At 47.4% G+C, this 5,450-nt stretch overlaps 1 non-coding gene across 1 annotated transcript; it reads left to right on the top strand.

Moving 5' to 3' along the window:
- The first annotated feature begins 4,254 nt into the window (after positions 1-4,254).
- On the top strand, positions 4,255-4,326 carry TRNAG-UCC. Its single transcript has one exon. It is a non-coding gene; the product is annotated as a tRNA-Gly (tRNA).
- Positions 4,327-5,450: the final 1,124 nt, after the last annotated feature.

The following is a 5,450-nucleotide window of genomic DNA, read 5'->3' as shown; positions in this document are numbered from 1 at the left end:
TAGCTAGCTAGACATCTGTATTTAATTAATGACTCAAGCATCTATTAAATGGTCTCTACATGACAGGCACAGTGGATTCAGAGCAGCATAAAGTTGGTCCCTGCCCTCCAAGCGCTCACTGTTGGAGAGATGGGTCCATAGACCACCCCACAGCGCCGTGTATTGTATGCCTGAAATCACACTGCAGCCTCACGGAAAATAAAGCATTAAGGCTCCTGGTGAGGGGCTGGGGTCTTGAAGGATGCGTAGGAGTTTAATCGGTGGATGGACTGGGGAAGAACCTTCTAGGCAGTTGCAGCAGCATTTTCTGAGGCGTGAAGCTATGAAAAACCACATTACGTGTGGGAGCTTCTAGCTGAAGCTCATTTCTCTCAGCATGGCAAGCTTTCCCCATCTTGCCAGCCCCCAGGCAGGCATGCTCACGGACCACGGCTGTTTCTCCCACTTCTCTCCAGCAGTTCCAGGCGGCGATCACAGACCTGCAGAATCAGTGCCTGGAAGGAGCCTCTGTGCTTTGACATCTTTCATGCAGGCTTTCATGTTGCAGAACCATCAGGTGTTTGGAGGACGGTGGCAGGAGGAAAAATTGGGATGGTGGTTTGGGGCCAGAATGTAAGAGCCTCATGAGTCATTCCGAGAACCTTTGGCTGATGGCAGAAAGCCACTGAACGTGTTTGGGCTGGAGAATCACCCTGTCAGATCCATGGTTAAGAAATAAACTCTCTTCACAGAATAGTGCGCCATTCTCCACATTAGCGCTGCAGCTCACTGACGTGTGGTGGGGGACTGCTTAAGGTCTGCAGAGGAGGCCCTTAGCATCCAAGGAAGGGTAGGGTTGACAGCATCCCCCATAACCTCTCCCACTCTCTCTGGGGAGGTACAAAGTGGGCTGGAGTTCCATCTGCTGTGCCGAGAAGTTTGCTGGACCTTGGAATGACTGCCTGCCCCACCTTCAGTAGACCAGGCATTGCTTCCTATTTGATAACTTCTCTGCCTGGTTCACATTACATTTGTACTCCCCCACCTCTTTGAGCCTATTTATTATGTCAATTTGGGCTTCCCTGGTGGCTCATCTGGTAAAGAATCCGCCTGCAATGCAGGAGCCCTGGGTTCAATCCCTGGGTTGGGAAGATCCCCTGGAGGAGGGCATGGCAACCCACTCCAGTATTCTTGCCTGGAGAAGCCCATGGACAGAGGAGCCTGGTGGGCTACAGTCCCTGGGGTCGCAAAGAGTGGGACACGACTGAGCGACTAAGCACACACATGTGTCAACCTCCCGCTTGGTCCATTTGTCCCGCAAGTTCTGCTCCTGAGATTCGTGCTGTTGGCTTGATGTCTTTCTTCTAGTGGTTGTTCTCTGCAGAGGTGCAGTTTGGATCACGAGCTCTGTCTCCCTGACCCGTCCACTCCCCTCTCTGCTGATGTGTGTTACTGAGATGGAGGCCTTTGTGTGTCTGCCCTGATGAGTGTGAGGAGAGAGGAGGGGAGCTCCCCAGTAGACCACAGAAACCTGGAGCCGCTGCAGCCTCCCCCTTGCTTCTGTTCCTGCCCAGAGCTGTGCCTGTAAACCCTCAGGTTGCTGAGCTCCAGTTCCGGGGCCAGGCCCCCTGCTTCCATCGCTCCCCAGCTCGGCCCGGTTCAGGGGGCTCATGCTACACAGAGCTGGGCTGTTGCTTCCTCTTTCTGTGGGACCAGATGGGCTTGGATAGTCCCAAAGCAGTGTGGTGGGGAATGGTGAGACCTGAGCTATAACTTCCAGAACCTTCCGGTGTTCCTTTTTCAGTCTGTTGATGTGATGGATTATATTGGGTGGTTTTTTTTTTTGGCTGTACCACTTGTGGGATCTCAGCTCCCCAACCAGGGATTGAACCTGGACCCTTGGCAGTGAGAACTTGGAGTCCTAACTACTGGACTGCCAGGGAATTCCCAATATATTGATTGATTTTTTTTTTAAAGATTGACTTATTTGTTTATTTTTTGATTGTGGTGGGTCTTTGTGGCTACAAGTGGGCTTTCTCTAGTTGGGGAGAGCAGGGGTTATTCCTTGTTGTGGCTCCTGAGCTCTAGAGCACAGGCTCAGTAGTTGTGGTGAACGGACTTAACTGCTCCATGGTATGTGGGATCTCCCCGGACCAGGGATCAAACATGGCATTAGATCAAACATCTCCTGCATTGGCAGGCAGAGTCTTTATCCCTGAGCCACCAGGGAAGCCCCATTTCTAGCCTTTGATTTAAAGTGAGAAATGTGCAATGCTTTCTTTCACTTGAACACTTAGAGGCCATTGTAGGGTTATTAAGTGGCCTAATTTCAATATTGTTGTGTCTCAAGAAGTAGGGAAGGAGACAGGGTAACAGTCCTGGTGGAGCCATTGATTAAGTTTTCCATCTACTGTGGGTGTGTGGCATCTCAAAACAATTACAGTAGGAACATCAAAGATCTCTGACTATACAGCATTCTAACAAATAATAATGAAAAAAGTTTGAAATATTGTGAGAATTACCAAAACATGACACTGAAACACAAAGTGAGAGAATGCTGTTGGAGGAATGGTGCAGATAGACTGGTTCTATGCAGGAGGGTTCCTTCGATTTGTTTAAAAAAAAAAAAAAAAGAAGAACCACCCAGTGGTTCTTTGGGTCTGTGATAACCCAATAAAGTGAAGTGCAATAAAACGAGGTCTGCCTGTAAGCCCATCAAAGGCATTCTTCATTTCTGCTGCAATGCCTTTGATCTCCAGCACTTCTCTCTGGTTCCTTCTCAGGACTTCCATCTCTCTGCTTACACGGTCCATCTGTCCTGTGTCTGTCTTCTCTATCCATTAGCGCTCTTAGCATAGTCATCCGAGTTGTTTTAAATCCCTGGTCTGATCATTCCGACATGCCTTCCACGTCTGGTTCTGATGCTTGCTCCGTCTCTTCGGCTGTGATTTCTGCCTTTTGGTAGACCTTGTGATCTTTCTTAATAGCCAGACACGATGTGCTGGGTAAAAAGGAACAGCCATAAACAGGCCCTCAGTGATATGTTGGTGAGGTGTAAAGGGTGGGGAAGGGTGGGGCACAGTGTTTCTCTGAGCCTGTGTCTCTGGACTGTGAGCTTCACAAGTATTTCTCAGTTTATTTTTCCTCCTCTTTTAGGAGGCACAGGATGGCTAGGGCAGGTGGAGGTGGGGATTTCCCTTCCCCAGGCAGTCTGGCTCTGATCACGCCCCAGCAGGCCAGGCTCTGGTTACCTAGTTCCCCCTGAGGGCAGGCATTGTTAAGATGCACAGAGGAAAAAAAAAAAAAAGAAGCACAGAGGGCTATGGTGTATTTCTTTTTCGTTTAAAAGTTTTTATTGGGCTGTAGTTGATTTACCATGTTGTTATTTGCAGGTGTACAGAAAAGTGAGTCAGTTATATATATTTATATATATATATATATCCACTCTTTTTTCCTTTTTAGATTCTTTTCCCATACAGATCATTGCAGAGTATTGAGTACAATTCCCTATGCTAGCCAAGATTGTCTGGCACTACTGGTAAAGAATCTGCCTGCCAATGCAGGAGACACAAAAGACCCGGGTTTGATCCCCAGGTCAGGAAGATCCCCTGGAGTAGGAAATGGTAACCCACTCCGGTATTCTTGGGAAATTCCATGGACAGAGGAGCCTGGTGGGCTACAGTCCATGGGGTCACAAAGAAATATGACTGAGCCCAGGGTGCACAATGTGCTGCACTTATGTCCTTATCCGTCATCTATTTTATATATTGTAATGTGTATGTGTCAGTCCCAAGAGATATATGTCTGGTGTATTTTAACATGGATCCTTTTCCCCTCCCACTGCTGGGAGCATGAGGGAGCTTTTCTCTGATATTTACTGTGGGAAATCCTGCAAGACTGTGGGGGCCTGCTCTGATGGCATCCCCCTGGAGATTTTAGCTCTCAGACTTGTCTACATGGAGTGTCTAGGGGATTTGAACATCACGGCTTCGGTTTTTGTCCCAGCACTGGCTCCCACTGAGCCCACTCCGGGCGGCTGCCGCTTCCTGTACTTGCTCGGCTGGGTCTGCAGTCTTGCAGGCAGTGGTTGCCCCGTGTCCCCCCTCCCTCTCTTATTGCAGCCTAGAGAGTTGTTGAATTTTCAGTCTGTTAAGCTTTGACTTACTAGAACACAGGGGCAACTTCCAAGCTCTTTACTTGAGGAACCAGAAATCTGATGTCCCATTCTTTCTTGTAAACATATAATCACAACACATTTTAAAAGATTTAGGGCCTTCCCTGGTGGTCTAGTGGTTATGAGTCTGCACTTCCACTGCAGGGGCACAGGTTCGATCCCTGATCAGGGAACTAAGATCCCACATGCCTTGAGGTATGGCCAATAAATAAATAAAATTACTTTAAAAAATAAAAGATTTAAAAATAGCTATTTATGCAGGGTTTGGGGCTTCCCAGGTGGCTCAGTGATAACAAATCTGCCTGCTAATGCAGCAAACTCAAGAGACATGGGTTTGTTCCCTGGTCCAGGAAGATCCTCTGGAGAAGGGAATGGTGACCCACTCTAATATTCTTGCCTGGGAAATCCCATGGACAGAGGAACCTGGCAGGCTATAGTCCCGGGGGGTCACAAAGAGTTAGACACAGCTAAGTGAGTGGGCATGCACACACACATAAGCAGGACTTATCACACACACACACACACACAGTCTTAAAGCTCTAATAAGGACACTATAGGCAACATTTTAAAGAAAAACTACTTCAGCGCTAGGACATTTCTTTTAAAAAGACAGTTGACATTAATTTCCCTCAAATCCCTGATCTTCATCCCCTGATTAAGAATAAGAATAAAAGTCATAGCAATTTGTCCTGTGCACTGAGCACTCACTGTGTTCCACTTACTGCCCCGGATGTTTCAGCCATTATTGCTATTCCTCACCAACAACCTGCCTACAAGGAATTCTTTAATCAGTTTCATAGATTAAGAAATTGAGGCTCATAAAGGTTGGGCACTTTGTCTAAGGTCACACAATAAGTGATTTAATAGCCTGGTGATAATAAGATTTTAAATCACTGCAGGCAAACCTAAACTGTCAGAGTCCTGGCAGACCATGCGGTTAGTGAAGTCCTGCTGGCTTAGTGGGCAAGTAACTTTTGCAAACACGGATAGTTTGTGTGTGTGTGCACGCGCGCACGCCCATGTATATGTTGGACCACCATGTCATTGTCTGGTGTTCACAGTCCTGTTCTGACACATGCTGTCCCAACCTATCTCATCAGAACCTCTGAGGTGCATCCTATCCCCTCACTCAGCAAGCCCCTCAGTATTGCATCCTCTACAGAAGGCTGCCTGCTTTTAGGTGGCGTTAACGAATCACCAGCAGATTTACAACCACTTGAATCTTTTATTAGGCTTACAGTTGTTTGGTTTTAATTTTTCACTAACCCTCTGTTTAACCATCCTAAAATCAAATTGT

The sequence above is a fragment of the Bison bison genome, unplaced genomic scaffold, assembly GCF_000754665.1.
Source record: "Bison bison bison isolate TAMUID 2011002044 unplaced genomic scaffold, Bison_UMD1.0 scf7180017864056, whole genome shotgun sequence".
Lineage (NCBI taxonomy): Eukaryota > Metazoa > Chordata > Mammalia > Artiodactyla > Bovidae > Bison > Bison bison.
The sequence above is the reverse complement of the archived record's forward strand: the minus strand, read 5'-3'. Positions and strand labels throughout refer to the sequence as shown.